Source organism: Cetorhinus maximus, chromosome 4, assembly GCF_964194155.1.
Source record: "Cetorhinus maximus chromosome 4, sCetMax3.hap1.1, whole genome shotgun sequence".
NCBI classification, from domain to species: Eukaryota; Metazoa; Chordata; class Chondrichthyes; order Lamniformes; family Cetorhinidae; genus Cetorhinus; species Cetorhinus maximus.
This window is the reverse complement of record NC_135882.1, coordinates 60,864,891-60,882,110: the sequence shown is the minus strand read 5'-3', so window position 1 is coordinate 60,882,110 and position 17,220 is coordinate 60,864,891.

The following is a 17,220-nucleotide window of genomic DNA, read 5'->3' as shown; positions in this document are numbered from 1 at the left end:
GGCTGTGCCTGGTCCCCTGCAGCCCTCTGAGTGCTGGCACCACGGGCACTCTCTGTCTTTGCCAGTTCCACTGTGAAGTGCCCTCACTGCTGTGCCCCAGGACACTAGCTAATGTTTTAACTCCCACTGAGATGCTTGTGTCTGCGCTGGTGCCTGCCTGGCAGAGATGGTGTGACGCTGGTGAGACTTCAGGGCCCTCAGGTGTGAGAGGGGGCCTCTGCTGCTCCTCCCCCTGGCCCTGCTCCTCTGATGCTGAAAGGAAGAACAAGGGCATTGGATCAGTTAACGTGGAGACAGTGTCAATGTGCATCCTTGTCCCCCGGATCATTACGTGCTCATCCTTCCATAAGCAATGGTCAAGCCATGTTGCAAAATTAAATCACTGAACATTCAGCACTGCCATGGCTGTTGGGAGAACAATGCTGACCTCACTGCTGGGCATAAATACCTGGCCGTGCACCCCAGCCTCACCGACACCAGTGGACCTGGGCGCGTGTCACCTCTCCAAATCCATGGCCTTCTGCTCATACCGGCTGAGAATGGCTAACTGTGCCTGGCTGCCACCAGTCCTCACATGCTCTGCCGCGTTATGAGCATTCTTCTCCTGAAAATGAGAGACGAGCTTTGATTTGTGCAAATTGTACATGGACTCTCTTCGTGCACAGCGCACCCCAACCAGAGTGGGACATATCAGGGCTCCAGAGCCTCCTCACCCCACTGCTGCTGAACACTCACACAAAGGTGCGAGGCCAGTTCCCCCCGTCCCCCTCCCTTGGCCACATCCTGTCTATATCACATTAGGCACCACACGGTATGTCCTTCCATAGCAAAGAGGCGCAAGCACATGGAGCGCAGAGGGCAGCAGATGGTTCTTTGCCACGCCACCTTGAAGCTCCCCTCCCAGCATGTCATCATCCTGACTTGGACATGTCCTGCAGTTCCAGCACAGCGCCTAGGTGCAGCTCCTCCAGGTTGCCCCAAAACAGTCATGTGGGTCTCAGTGTACCACATGCTGCGGTGGCAGAACCCGTCTCTTCACCACCCTCTCAGGGTGACCTCGGCATGGGCAATATCTGCTGGCCCAGTCAGCAAAGGATACATGCCGTCAATGATTCAATGTCACTACACTCAGACTTGGGGGGCGGAGGGGAAGCAGGGGGGAAAGCCGACCTGTTGGGTTAAGTGACCATTGCCAACATTGTCCTCAACCTGCCAGAGCACAACAAGTCATTGAAGCGCTTGTGACACTGGATCCAGGTGTGCCAAACCATGTTGTGGGAGCTTACCACCTCCGCCACCTCCTCCCAGGCACGTTTCGTCATGTGGAGGGGCCTCCTCCTCCCATCCTGGGGTACCAGCACCTCCCGCCATGCTGCCACCTCCTCGAGGAGGGCAGCAAGGCAGTCATTGGAAAAACGAGGAGCACACAGGCCCTACCTTCCGGCCTGGCCTGTCCCAATGGCCTACCCCCTGGCTTGGCCTACCCCGGTGGGTTAACCCCGGACTTGTGTCACCTCCATTGGCCCTCTGCAAAGCCATCATGAGCAGCCTTTCCAAAGCTGCCAGGCCATCTTTATACAGGCCACAGGGTCACCATTGGACCCAGCAGGCTGAGCGCACCCGCCGCCACCCACCTACTCCTGCTATGCACGGGAGTTGTGAAGTACACTGGGCAGGCCTCAATTGACCCACCGGTGAAAAATGGCAGCGCGGACCTGATCGCGAGCAGCCCGCCCGCGCCCGCTCCCACTCCGGCCCCCCCGCCAGCCAGGAAATATTGCCCCGGAGCTCAATGCAATGGTGTTTTTTTAATTTGCTTGACCATCTGTTCATTTTTTTCCAAAGGCTCAACAGATGGACTTTCAATCAAATAGTCCGGCATCTGCTTAGCTATTTCAAGGGAACGACAAATATCTGGACTTTAAATCAATGTAAAAATCAAAGCACAGGGTCCAGATGACACATTAAAATCTCATTCTCAATATTGTTGGATGCAGAAAAGTGCTTGATCCATGAGAAAGGATTCTAATGCATCTGAATACTTACAAAATGTTTGTCAATTTAATGGTCAATTACCTTTTAAGGACAGAGCCAAATGATCAATCACTGCATTAAAAACATACCTATCATACAGCATCTAATTATGGCTTTTGAAGTTGGAATGATATTTTTAACTTACCTGTTAAAAGTTTCCTGACCCCAGTGGCTTCCCCAAATATTCATGACTCTTCTTAACAAAACAAGCCTGACTCCATGGAAACAGTAGAGGGTCTAAAATGCCCACTTACCAAATGTGCAAGGGCGGGATTACTGAGTGCTGGTTTACTACCGACATTCTTATCCTGAGGCCATAAAAAACCCACATGTCAGAAATGGGGGCAAGAATCCTGGGATCAAGTGCTGGCTGTCATTTTTAAATCCCTCACCTCCATTCTGACTTGAACGGAGGCATGAAAATCCATCCCTTTGCTTTGTCTTCACATCTTGTTTTCCTCAGAAAATTTGGCTACAATACACTCGATCCCTTCATCCAAATCATTAATATAGATTGGAAATAGTTGGAGCCCAGCACTAAGCCTTGTAACACTCCATTAATTTGCCAAACAAAAAAAATACTCATTTATTCTGATCCTCTCTTCCTGTTAGTTAGCCAATCCTCTATCCATGCAAATAGATCACTTCCAAAACCATGGGCTTGTCCAGTAAACTTTTAGCTGGCACCTTATTAAATGCCTTTTGCAAATCCAAATACACTATATCTACTGGCTCCTCTTTATCCGCCCTACTTGTTACATCTTCAAAGAACTCTAATTAATTTGTCAAACATGATTTCCCTTTTATAAAGCCATTTTGACTCTGATTATATTGATTATATTATGATATTCTAAATGTCCTGCTATTACTTCTTTAATAAAGGATTCCAGCATCTTCCCAATGATAGATATTAGGTTAATTAGCCGATAGTTTCCTGCTTCCTGTCTCCCCCCTTTCTTGAATAGAGGTGTCACATTTAAGGTTTTCCAATCCACTGAGACCTTTCCAGAATTTAGGGAATTTTGAAAGATTCTAACCAATGCATCCATTACCTTTGCAGAGACTTATTTTAAGACTATGGGATGCAAGCCATCAGATCCAAGGAACTTTTCAGTCTTTGGTAGTTTTTCAAGTAGCTTCTCCAGTGATAATGGTTGTTTTAAGTACCTCTCTCCCTTTTGCCCCTTGATTTTCCACTATTCCTGGGATGCTTTTTATGTCTTCTAATGTGAAGACAGATGCAAAATACTTGCTTCAAGCCTCTGCCATTTCCTTTCTTCCCATTATCAATTCCAAGTCTCATCCTCTAAAAGGTCAACATTTACTTTAACTACTCTCCTTTTTATATACATATAGAAGTTCTTACTAACTGTTTCTATATTTTTTGCTAGTTTATTGCCATGTTCTAATTTCACCTTCTGTATTATTTTTTGTTTCTAAAATTTTGCCAATCTTCGGACCTACGATTAATCTTCACAGCATTGTATACCTTTTCTTTCAATTTGCTACCATCCTTGCATGGGGCATCCTTCTCAGAGACTTTCTTCCTCAATGGAGTGTTTCTTTGTTGAGAGTTTTGAAACATTTCTTTAAATATCTGCCACTGCTTATCCACCCTTTTACCTTTTAACCAATTTCCCAGCCAACTGTAGCCAATTCTGCCTTCATACATTTATAATTGCCTTTATTTAAGTTTAAAATATTAGTTTCAGATGCAAGTTTCTCACTCTTAGGGCAGAATTTTGCCGTCGGTGAGCAGGGGGCGGGGCCCGCTCGCCGACGCCTAAAATGATGCGGAATGATGTCGGGTGGAACCCCCAACGTCATCCCGCCCGATTTAAATTTTCAGGAAGGCAGGGGCGCAGCAAAATCAGCTGTGGGCCCGCCGACCTGTCAATGGCCAATTGAGGCCATTGACAGGATCATTTAAACAATTAAAGGACCTGCCCGTCCAACCTTAAAGTTGGTGGGCAGGCCAGGACCCCTGGTGGCATATAGAGAAAACATGAAACTTCATCCAGTGGCAGGATGAGGTTTTATGCAGGGTTTTAAAAATGTTAATAAAGTTTTTCTGTAAATTATGAACATGTACCAACTCATGTGACATTGTCACATGAGGGGTACATGTTAGGGGATTTTCTTTTTCTATTTTTAATATTTTTCAAAGTGTCAGCGACCTCCCTGAGGCTGCACTTAGCCTCAGGGAGATGTACGCTCTTTTGTGCGCATGCGCGAAAAAGCGCACTCTCGCTTTTAGGGAATCCCCCCCACCCGCAGAGGGAGCGCATAGCACTTCCCGCTGGACGTCACACTGAGCGGGCTTTAATTGGCCCGCTCACGTAAAATGGCAGTGCGGCCCGCTTCACTGGCAGGGATCGGCTCCCCACCCGCCGGAGATTAGGTCGGGCCCGCCTGCCCGACAGGCAGAAAATTCTGCCCTTAGTACATAAAATTCTATCATGTTATGATCACTTCTGCCTCGAGGATTCTTCACTATAAAATCATTAATTCATCCTCACTCATCACACAATGCCAGGTCTAAAATAGCCTGTTACCTGATTGGTTCCAAAATGTATTCTTCTAAGAAAGTATCCTGAATATGCTCTATGAACTCATCCTCATGGTTATCTTTGCCAATTTGATTAATCCAATCTAAATGAAGATTAAAATAGCCCATGATTATTGTAGTGCCTTTCTTATAAGCACCTATTATTTCTTGATTTATATTCTGTCCTATAGTGTAGCTACTGTTAGGAGGCTATGAACCAATGATTTGGGGTTGAGGTTTTAGAGGAAGACTGATTAGCTGCTCACAGACAGCTTATCCGGAGTGAAGGGGTCTGAGATACCTCATCCCTTCCCCCTCTTCTTCCTCTTTCCCTTCGCCTTCTCCTCTTCCCAAGGTTCTTGCCAAAGTCCTGGTTGCAATGGCTGTAACCTTATGAGAACCAGATTGTAGAGGATGCAAATTAGGAGACATGATCTGGCGAGCATTGAAGGTCCCACCCCCACCACACCCCCCCACAAGCATTTCAGGTAGCAGAATCCATTCTTGAGAATACCAGTAGTTCCATGCTGGCAGCATAGCTCTCCTGTATGCTTGTTAACCTTGTGTGTTCAAGTGGCGGATGGGAGTATTGAGCCATGTGTTGAGTGGGGAGCCCTTGCTACCAAGCAGCCAGCCTCTTGGTGAATTGTAGTGCGCAAATAAAATGGAAGTAGTTGACTGGCACAGGTTGAACATGTCATGGCTCTTGCCAGGATAGTGAGTATTCACCAACATGATTTGCTGTGCATGGTCACAGACCAACAGGCATTAAGTGAGTGCTAAAACACTTTGGGTTTTGCGGTGTATTTCCATGTTAATATGTGATGCTCCCCAGATCCATGCCTCCTTGCACCATTGGGCACTGCACTAACCTGGCAAAGCCATGTGCCCACTCCTCCTGCATCTCTCTCTGGTTGGAGAGATTTTTAAAATTATTTTACGGGATGTGAGTGTCGCTGCCTAAGCCAACATTTTTTATTGCCCATCTCTAATTGCCCTTGAGGAAGTAGTGGTGAGCTGCCTTCTTGAACCACTGCAGTCCATGTAGTGTAGGTACACCCACAGTGCTGTTATGGAGGGAGTTTTAGGATTTTAACACAGCAATAGTGAAGGACTGGCAATATCGTTCCAAGCCAGGATGGTGTGTGGCTTGGATGGGAACTTCCAGCTGGTTGTGCTCCCATGCATCTGCTGCCCTTGACCTTCTAGATGGTAGAGGTCCTAAGTTTGGAAGATGCTGTTGAAGGAGCCTTGGTGAGTTGCTGCATTGCATCTTGTAGATGGTACACACTGCTGCCACTGAGTGTTGGTGGTGGAGGGAGTGGATGTTGAAGGATGTTGAAGCCAATCAAGCTGGCTGCTTTGTTCTGGATGGTGTTGGGCTTCTTGAGTGCTGTTGGAGCTGCACTCATCCAGGAAAGTGGAGAGCATTCAATCACACTCCTGACTTGAGCCTTGCAGATGGTGGGAAGTCAGATGGTGAGTTACTTTCCACAGAATTCCCAGCCTCTGACCTGCTCTTGCACCCATAGCATTTACATGGCTGATCCTGTTCAGTTTCTGATCAATGGTAACCCCCAAGATGTTGATAGTGGGGAAATCATCAATGGTAATGCCAATGAATTTCAAGGGGAGATGGTTGGATTTTCTTTTGTTGGATATGGCCATTAACTGGCATTTGCATGGCGTGAATGTTACTTGCTACTTATCAGCCCTAGCCTGAATGTTATCCAGGTCTTGCTGCATTTCGACATGGACTGCTTTAGTATCTGAGGAGTCGTGAGTGGTGCTGAACATTGTGCAATCATCAGTGAACATCCCACTTCTGACCTTATGATGGAAGGAAGGTTATTGGTGAAGCAGCTGAAGATGGCTGGGTCTAGGAAACTACCCTGAGGAACTCCCACAGCTGGGACTGAGGTTATTGACCTCCAGCAACCACAACCACCTTCCTTTGTGCCAGGTATGACTCCAGCCATTGGAGAGTTTTTTCGCCTGATTCCCATTGACTCCAGTTTTGCTAGGGCTCCTTATAGCCACACTCAGTCAAATGCTGCTTTGATGTCAAGGGCAGTCACTCTCACCTCCCTGTTGAGTTCAGCTCTTTTATCCATGTCTGGAATAAGGCTGTAAAAAGGTCATCAGCTGATTGGTCCTGACAAAACGCAAACTGAGCATCAGTGAGCAGACTAATGCTGAGTAAGTGGCGCTTGATAGCACTGTTGATGACCCCTTCAATCACTTTGCTGATGATCAAGTGTAGACTGATGGGGCAGTAATTGGATTTATTGGATTTGTCCTGTTTTTTGTGGTACAGGACATACCTGGGCAATTTTTCCATTTTCTTGGCAGATGTACTGGAACAGCTTGGTTAATGTGTAGCTAGTTCTGGAGCACAAGTCTTCAGTAATATTGCCTGAATGTTGTCAGGGCTCATAGCCTTCACAGTGTGAAGTTCCCTCTACTGATACGCCCATGATGTAGGAATACATGATGAACTGTTTTTTTTGGGCAAGATTGCCTACTCCCACTCGCAAGGATCCATGTGTGAAGAAGTTGAGGGAAATTATGATCTTTTTGGCCACAGGCAGTACTGTTCAGAACCTTCTGAGTGGCTGCTGGTCCAGTTGGAAGGGATGGTGCATTTCAGAGACTACATCCTCTGTGATTTGAGGTTGCATGAAAAATGCAAAGGCCACCTGGGCTCTTTGCCTGCCTGCCAACCTTAAGGTTGGACGGGCAGCCCTGACAACTAGTTTAATTAGTTTATTAATGGCCTTAACAGGCCTTTGACGGTTCGGCAGGCGTGCAGCTGACTCCGGTGCACGCCTGCTGAATGAAAGATCGGAATGATGCGTGGTGACGTCAGGACGCACGCCCAACATCACCGCACATCATTTTTCACATCGGCAAGCGGAGGCCACCCCTGCACGCCGAACAGAACATTCTGCCCCTTGAAAAGTTCAGCACTGTTCCTTCTCACATCAAAAGCTTTTCAGATCTCCTCCAACAACACAGTGCATGGGCACAACGGGCAGGTGGGTATCAGACACTTGCATGAAGCTCATCCAAGGGGGGTGAGAAAAGGGCTCAGTGGGTTCGCAAATCCAGACATTTAAAAGTTACTGGTCAGAAGTTAGTGAAACTTGGCTGTGTGAGGTTGAAAAGTTGCAAACGCATAGCAGCTGCTTGGACTGGACTCATACCTTCAGGTCAGCAGTTTGCAGTGAGGATTTGTTTTGGGGCCAGTAGGTTTCAGGAAGCCTCCCTGAGCCTGGGAATGGGAGGTGAACTCTCCACTGGAGGCACCTCATCTGAGGTGGAAGGGAGGGCTAGAAGGGGGAGGAGGCCAGAAGTGCACATTCAGCCTGCAGGGGAGCCACCTTTGGGAGGCCAGGCATTGGCACAAGGGGCGCAGGGCCAAGAGGTAGCGCAAGGCGCAAGAGGCCGCAGAAGACGCCACTATCCTGCTGCCAGGGTATACAAAAGGCGAAGCAGCTACCTCAATATGTCTGAGGTGCAGTGCCGGAGGATGCTCCATCTCTCGAGGGAGACAGTCAACACTATCTGTCAGATGATTGGTCCAGAGACCTCCACTAACTGTGTGGGTGGACACCCCATGCTCTAAAGGTCACAGCTGCCCTCAACTTCTATGCCTCCAGCTCTTTCCAGGGCTCGGTGGGCGATCTTTGCGGTGTCTCCCAATCAGCTGTCCACACTTGTGTCAAGCAGGTCACAAACGCTCTGTTCAGGTGTGCATTGATCTTCATCTACTACCACTGGGATGAGGCCAGACAGCGAGCCAGAGGCTTCGCAGCCATTGCTGGCTTCCCCCGCGCCCAGGGTGCTATAGACTGTACACATGTGGACATCAAGGCGCTAGCAGGTGAGCCTGGTGCTTTCATCAACAGGAAGGGCTTCCACTCCATGAACGTGCAGATAGTGTGTGATCACAGGTTGCTGATTCTACAAGTCTATGCAAGGTACCCAGGCAACTCCCACAACGCCTACATCCTCAGACACCCGCAGGTTCCCGGGCTCTTCAATGCTCCAACCCGGCTGGAAGGATGGCTCTGGGTGACAAGAGCTATCCCCTTAGAAGATGGCTCATGACGCCTCTCCGCCATCCAAGAACAGAAGCTGAGCAGTGGTACAATAGGAGCCACGGCTGCACATGGGCTGTGGTGGAGGGAGTCATTGTTCTTCTCAAAATGTGTTTCAGATGCCTGGACCATTCCGGGAGCGCACTGCAGAACCCCCTGGGTCGAGTGTTGCTGATAGTGGTAGCATGCTGCGCTCTCCACAATCTTGCGCTGCAAAGTGGGGACGCTGTGGACAAAGAAGATGTGGACGGAGTGGCTGCACCTGAACACAATGAGACCAGCAGTGAGTCTAAGGATGAGAACTCACAGGGAAATGCTGAGGGTGTAGACGCTGACCCGGGCATACTCCAGGGAGGCAAGGACACCTGGCACGCTCTAATCCAAGGAACCTTTAGCTAGCACAGTACATATGGATCTCCAACACAAGCCTGGCCTGTAGCCTCCATCCTGGAGACCTTAGTGCAAAACCTGTCTGGATAGGAGCATTGACGATGGGCCCAGTCAATAAATGTCAATGACACACAAATCACTCATCAAATCTCAGGAATCGAGGCAACTGCCCAAGAAAAGAGGCACCCCAGCCATGTTAGATGACATAATTTTAATGTCGTAACAAAAGTCTCTTGACATAACAGGAATAAAATGGCGTCGCACTTCACACACAATCAGAAGGAACTCATAGGGGGTCCAACAAAAAACCAGGAGTGATGAACCCAAAGTGTACCTAAGGTGCCTTCATTTTATGTATGCGGGTGCTAAGTCTTTGTGGTGCCCCCTCGCTGGCACTGGCATCTGAGACAGCCTGCTCTCTCTGCTGTCCTGTTGGCCTCGATGGCCTTGGCGGACGGCCTCTGGCCTGTCAAGCCTGTGCTGGCCCCGCCTGGGAGGGAGCTGCCAGTTCCGCAGCTGGCATCTCCCCAGTCATCGCAGCCTCACTGGGTGCCATGATCACTGGCAGAGGGGTGGAGGAGCTGCTGCCCTCATCCGGAGCGCCCTGATAGGCACCAGCAGAGACAACAGGCAGCTGCTCCACCAACATGAGGCCCGTTCGGCCCTCCCTGCTCACCGTAGATGGATGGGCACTGAGGTGAGATACCTGGTGCCCAAACCACCGCCTACAGGGACACTGGCCACATGAGGTCAATGCCCCATGTGAGGGGTTGCAGGTCCAAGTGGAACCCCAGGAATCCCTGATCCTGTCCCTGGAGCTGCCTCTCCATGAGAGTCGCCACTCTCACCATGGAGGAAGCTTGGAGCTCAACCATGAGGCTCAATGCATCAGCTACGGTCCACGTAGACTCCTCCACCACTGACACCAAGCCAAGCACAGCCTCATGTATCTCCACCAGATGGTCCCGCACACCCGGCCGTATCTCATCAGTTGGCTTCATCGCTGACAATTCCAGAGGCTCATCATCAGCAGCGAACGGAGCATGTGCCTGGGTCCCTGCAGTCCTCCGACTGCTGGCACCATGGGCACTCTCTGTCTCCGCTAGCTCCTCCAGCGACTGTGAAGTGCCATAACCGCTGTGCCCCGGGACACTAGCTGAAGATCTGATGCCCACTGAGATGCCAGCATCTGCACTGGTGCCTGCCTGGCAGAGATGGTGTGACGCTGGTGATGTTGACACTTCTTGGCCCTCAGGTGTCAGAGGGGGTCCCTGCTGCTCCGGGTCCCGGCCCTGTGCCGCTGTTGCTGAAAGGAAGGGTAAGGAAATTTGATCAGTTAGCCTGCGGACAATGTCAATGTACATGCCTGAGCCCCGGATCATCATGTGCTCAATATTCCACAAGCAATGGGCAAGCCATGTTGGCTATGTCAATCACTCAACAATCAGCACTGCCATGGATATTGGGAGACTACTGGTGACGTGAGTGCTGGCCACACATACCTGCCTGTGGAACCCCAGCCCCTCCGGTTCCGGTGGACCTGGACACATGGCGCCTCTCCAGGTCGAGGGCCTCCTGCTCAAAATGGCTAAGCAGCAAAATCTGGCCTGGCTCACCGCCAGTCCTCAGCCGCACGGTGTTGTTATGAGAATTCTTCTCCTGGGAATGAAAAAATAGCATTAATAAGTAATAATTGTACCGTCAATTTCCTCGCGGCCGGCCTACCCCAAGCCCAGTTGCCCATTGTAGGGGTGCAGTGCATCCTTCCCCCGCTGCTGGCCAGCACTCACACAAATGTGCCAGGTGTGTCCTTCCCACCACCCCCCGTCCCCCGCACAGCGCCGCCACCCCCCCCCCCCCCCCCCACCCCTCCCACCACCACCCGCACCCCATTGGCCACATGCTGCCTTCAGCACACTTGGGAGTGCACAGTTGTACCTGCTGGTGCAAGGAGGCACAATGACATGGATCGCCGAGGGCTGCAGATCCATCTGTGCCACGCCACCATGAAACCCCCTCCCACCATGTCATCACCCTGACTTCAACATATCCTGGAGTTCGAGCATTGCGCCTGGGTGCAGATCCTCCTGGTTGCCCCCACCACAGTCATGTGGGTCTCAGTTCGCCACATGCTGTGGGTGCAGAACCCATCTCATCACCACCTCTCAGGCTGAGCAACGCATAGAGAATATCTGCTGGGGTGCCCAGCTAAGGACGCATACCGTCAATGACTCATTGCACTCAGGCCAGTCAGACACGGGTGGGGCACCAGCAGGGGAGAAGCTTACATGATGGGTGAAGTGAAAGATGCCAACATGCTACTCACCCTTCCCGTGCGCAGCAGGTCGTTGAAACACTTGCAACACTGAGTCCATGAGCACCGCACCACGTCGTGGGAGCTCACGACCTCGGCTACCTCCTCCCACACACATTTGGTCAATTCGTGTGGCCTCCTCCTCCCGTCCTCGGGGACGAGCACCTCCCACCGTGCTGCCGCCTCCTCGAGGAGGGCAGCAAGGCACTCGTCTGAAAACCTGGGCGCACAGTGACCACCCGCCCTACCCTCCTGCATGGCCAGCCTCGATGTGCCTTGACCCCAACCTCTGGCCATGTACAGCAGCCTTGGAGGCTGCAGTTTGGCCTTTTAACAGGCCTCCGGGTCGCCATTGGACCCGGCAGCGATTGCCGATCCGCCTCTGCCCGTTCACTCCCACCATCCCTGGGAGTTGCCAAACACGCTGGGCGGGCCTTAATTGGCAACCGCTCCCTCCTGCTCCTGCATGCCCCATCCGACATGGGAAACATTTTCCCCCACCAGTTTGGAATCAATTTGAGTTTACTTCACTAACAGGCAGCATGTCCAAACACAACGGAAAGAAAGAATTATCCCTTTTTTGCCAATTCGTTAAACAAGAAATTGGTTAAAAAGTCACACGCCAACAATTATTTATTAACTTTAAAATTATGATTATTACTATTTAAATATAAGCGTTGGCCGGGATTTTACAGCCCCGCCGTGGGAGGGACCATCAAATCCTGGCCGCTGAGTAATTTGTGCAAGAGCCGGTAATGTAATTTGATTCAAAATTTCAGGTTGAGACTTACGAGGCTATCCAATGCAGGAAATCAATAGTTTAAATTAACTACAGAATGCTCTTGGCTGCAACAACTTCAGGTTGTTTTTCTTCATGACAGATGAACAGAGACACTGGTAAAACTTTCAGGCATAAAAAAGTCATAAAGGGGGTGAAACCAACAAACCAGCATGTTTAAAAGCTGTGCTTCGCTTTGATGTCAAGTAGAAGTTTTATATATCCTAAGAACCCGGAGAGATGATGTTTGGGATGTGTTCTAAAATGCTAATATGGTTGCAGTTCAGTGTTTGCAAACTGCAAGAGAGAACCCAAGCTGACAGTGATTGACAAGTATCTCCTTTTGAAATGCAGATAAAAGATGCTTTGCCAGGTGGACTCTGATTTAATTTTCCGGAGTGTGTCGGGAAAAGCAAAATGCTGCGGATGCTGGAAATCTGAAATAAACAGCGCCTGTTCTGATGAAAGGTCATCAAGCTGACACGTTAACTCCGGCACCAATTTTCAACCTTGGGCCGGGTGCACAGAGACGGGATGTTTCCTGGCTCTGCAAACCCAATCTGGGAAAAGGAGGCCCGGATGTTGGGATTTTTGTTCCAATGGATGGGGGTGGCAGAGGCGGCAGCTGGGGGTGGGGGGGGTGGGGGGTGGGTTGTTGGGGCTGGGGACAGGCTGGATTAGGATTCAGGCCTGTTACCCCCAGAATGAGTGCGGAGGCAGCCTGGTGCAGAGGTGGGCTGGGTGGAAGACCTGCCTCAGTATCCCCAGCGCTGTGTGAAAAATTGAAAAACAAAACAATAAAACATAAAACATCCCTGCAGCCCTCAACACTCTCACCTCCCACACACTCCACATGCACTATCTATGTCAACCCATGCCATCTCATGCCGCACACCCACTCCCCTATGGACTCCCATTCCCTCCATGCCACCAATGCCCCTCTACCTATTGCCCATGGACCACCATACCCTTCATGCCAGCCTATGCCCCTGTACCCCACCTTCAATGCCCCTCATACCCCCACTATACCTCTCTACCCACCCCATGGCCCCTAACACCTCCTACGGCACCCTATGCACCTCCACTCACCCACTACAGCCCCTCATACCACCTATGCCAACCCATGCCCTGACTCATCCCCATGGCCCTTTATGCCAACTTAGTACTAACTCATGTCAGCCCATACCCCCCACCTTTTGCCCTTACCCACTCCATGCCAACTCACCTAGTATCCATCATGGGCAAACCTCGGGAGCCATGCTGACATAAAACAAAGTTATGTCTCTATTGATGACATCATTATTTTAAAAAACATGCTCATTGATTAAAAAAAACATTCAATACATTGCAATTCCTCAACTAATCTCTTTTGAACATGAACATTTCACATATTACTTAATTCATTCTCTTATGAAAACAAACACTTCACTTAAGTACTTAATCTCTAATGAAAACAGGCATCTCTATTCAATAACCAGTAGGAGCTGTCAATCAAACTGCCCATTTAACAAGCAACCCACTGTGATAATGTTAGGTTGTAAAAATCAGTCTTGCTGCACAAATCCTATAATGATACCCCGCAGTTTTATGCTAATGCACAGAGTGAAATAGCCAGCACTGATTTTATTTTAAACTCCTCACATTTCTGTTTAAATTTGAAGCCCAGTAGAGTTAAATCCTTTGACAGTTTTGACAATTCCAATAGGTTTTGACAGTTCTTTGACAGCTTGGAAGTTCTCTGACAGCTTGGAAGTTCTCTGACAGCTTTCACAGTTCCTTGACAGCTTGACAGTTCTTTGACAGCTTTGACAGAACTTTGACAGTTCCAAAGAGTTAATGCTCTTTTTTCATACATTCATGTCTAATTTTAACAATCACAAAGGGCATCTGGCCTCTCTCATTGGGTATCTCTCACAAAGGATACCTTACTTCCACCAAAGGGCACCTGACCTCTCCCAAAGGTGTCACTGGACCACATCCAATGGCTCAACGTAACTCTCAAAAGAGGTATCCTGGCTCTCCAAATGAATCCACAATTTTCAGACCAGCTCCTAACAGGTATAATCTGCACACTGCGGGTTTTAGGCATCTATGTCAGCAAAATCATATGAGTGGAGGCAGCTGTTGATTTATATGAGCAGCTGTCTCTGGGAAACACAGATGTGCAATTTAGAACCTGCTCCAATTTGTGCCCCCACCCCCACCCCACCCCGTGAAAATGTTGAAATGATGGAGGCCAGGTTCAGGGCGGGCGTTCTGGATTTGAAACGCTGCCGGAATTTTCACGTCTCTGCCTGCATGAAAATTCAGGCCTTTGTATCCCTTCACAGATGCTGCCTGACCTGCTGAATGTTTCCAGCAATTTTAGTTTTTATTTCTGAGTTTGTAAGGAGTCATGAACTTGAATGGGCTTGAATCGTTTTATCATCACATGAGCAGGATATAGACTGGCCACAAGGAATATGAATCGCTGAAAAATTCTTTGAACATGTGGACATTGTCAGAGGAGTGTCTGGAGTCATTGTTTGAACAAAGAATTGGATGCCTCGTTGGACAATGTAGCTTAAGCTTGAGTTCGATAGGACAATATGATCTTGTCAATGAAACATCCTGCCCACCTTTGGAAAAAGGTGTTAAAAAATGTTGCAAGATGTAGTCCAGTGGTTAGCCAAAGTAGCTTGATCAGCTGCTAGAAGGAACCATCACAGGAGGATGACTGCTTGCTTTTGATCGTATGTATGATATCTTGTAATGTGTTTGTGACTAATGGGTGAATTATGATGGGTATTTTAACCAATGAATTTATATTGTTAATTAGTATTCCTACCAATTGTTAGTGTTTAATTTGAGCTTTGAGGGTTGTCTCCTTATTTCTCAGAATTTTCACATTCGAACCTTAGAGTAACCTGTCCAGGGTAAAAGGTTTATCTTATATGTGACATTGTTTCGCAAGAAATAGGGCAACATTTTTACCTTGGTGGGCAGTCACACGCCCAACCCGCTCAAGCATAAAATGACACTTGTTGACGTCGGATGAGCGTCCTGACATCGACACGCAATTGTGCAATATTTCGGTCGGCGGGTGCACGCCGGAGTCGGCAGTGTGCCCGCCAACAATGAAAAGGTCTGTTTTCCTGAAAATGTATGCAAGTTTATTTTATTGGGTTAAATATTGTTTTAACACACTAAATTTTCTTACATATTCTTATTACAAGTGAATTGAAGAAATTGGATAACAAATTCTCTGTCCTGCTAAGCTAAAGAGTAACTTATTTTAGCTGACAGGAATTATCTTCAGAAGTCTACAGCCCACACCATCCTGTCCTCTGGATTCAAGATGGAAGAAAGATGGGGTAAGAGTAAACATGATTAAATGGAAGGATATGCATTTTTTGAGGGGCTTTCAGTTATGCGGAGAAACTCGAGAACCTGGAATTAGAGCTGAGAAGGAAAAATTTAATAGAGGTGTTCAAACTTATGAGGGGTATTGAACGAATAGATTGGAAGAAATTGTTTTCACTGACAGAAAGATTTGCAATCAGAAGACACAAATTGGCAAAAAAGACAATGAGCAAGAAGAGGAGAATTTTTTAACTGTTATGCTTTATGAGTTATTATGATCTGGAATGCATTACCTGAAAAGGTGGTGGAAGCAGATTCAATAATAGCTTAAAAAAGGAATTGGATAAATATTTAAAAAGGAAGATTTGTAGGGTGAATGGAAATGAGCAGGGGACCGGCACCAGTTGGTTGCTATTTCAGAGAACTGGCATAGGCACAATGGGCCAAATGGTCTCCTCAGCGGCTGTAAAATTCTGTGAATTTATTTGGTGTCTTTATAAAAGCCAATTGCCTCCTTCCACTTTCTTCTTGCCTCCATGTTGCTTTTCTTTAATTAGGAGAGCACAGCAGTCTATACTTAATTGGTACATCCACCATCAACCCCACACACCCTCCCCTCTTTAAATATAGAGTATTTGTGACCACAAGGAAGACTATTGGCAACTGCATTAGAACCAATGAGACACATCCATGGAGATTAGTTGTATTTGAATTTTTGTTGAAAGTCTTCAGCCCCAACTATGGGGGTCCAATGTTAATGCTTCTGTAGGGTTATATTTCTTTTATTCAAGAACATTCTGGACACCTCTACTCTATTTCTACAAAAAACACTGGTACTGAGATTTTATTTGCGTATAGACAAGCATAGTTATGAGAGCAATATAGCATTCATGCCGATGTTTCAAGGCAAATTTCCAGCAGCTTCCGTTGATACATTAAAAATATATGACTTTTCTACATCAGTAACCAATGCTTCAATGCAAACGTGCAGCCAAAAAGCCTTATTTTGTATTTCACTACATAGCAAGTCCAAGAGCTTGTGAAATTATCCCCAAGGAAGCCATAGAAGTTGTGAAATTATTTAATGGATTACATTTTCAAGGTCCTTGGAGTATTTGAAGACTGCCGACTTTAAAATTATGCTCAGTGATTTTTTTTTCAGCATAATGCCTGCAAAATATGTTGCAATTAACTGTTGATGTAGTTATTGAAAACTCTCACTGGCTCATATGGCAACATTTTTGCAGGGGCCCCTGCCATTGCTGTTGTTACAGATGGCTTATCAGAAAATGATGAATGCAACCATGTTTTCCAGTGACATAGAATTAGAGAGTGCCTACTCTTGGCATTATGGTAGACTTTGACCAAGTGTGGTATCAAGGAACCCTAGTAAAATTGAGGTTTGCAGGAATCAGAGGGAAGACTTTTTACTGGCTGGAGTCCTACTTAGCACAAAAGATGATTGCGGTTATTGAAGACCAATCATCTTAGCCCCAGGAAATTACTGCAGGAGTTCCTCAGCGTGGTGTCCTAGGTGAACCATTTTCAACTGCTTTATTGATGACCTTTCATCCATCATATTAAAAGTTGCACAGTGTTCAGTTACATTTGCAACTGCTCAGCTAATGCAGCAGTCCATACCTGCATGCAACAAGACCTGAACAGGCTTGTTAAGTGGCAATTAGCATTGGTGCCACGCTAGTGCTAGGCA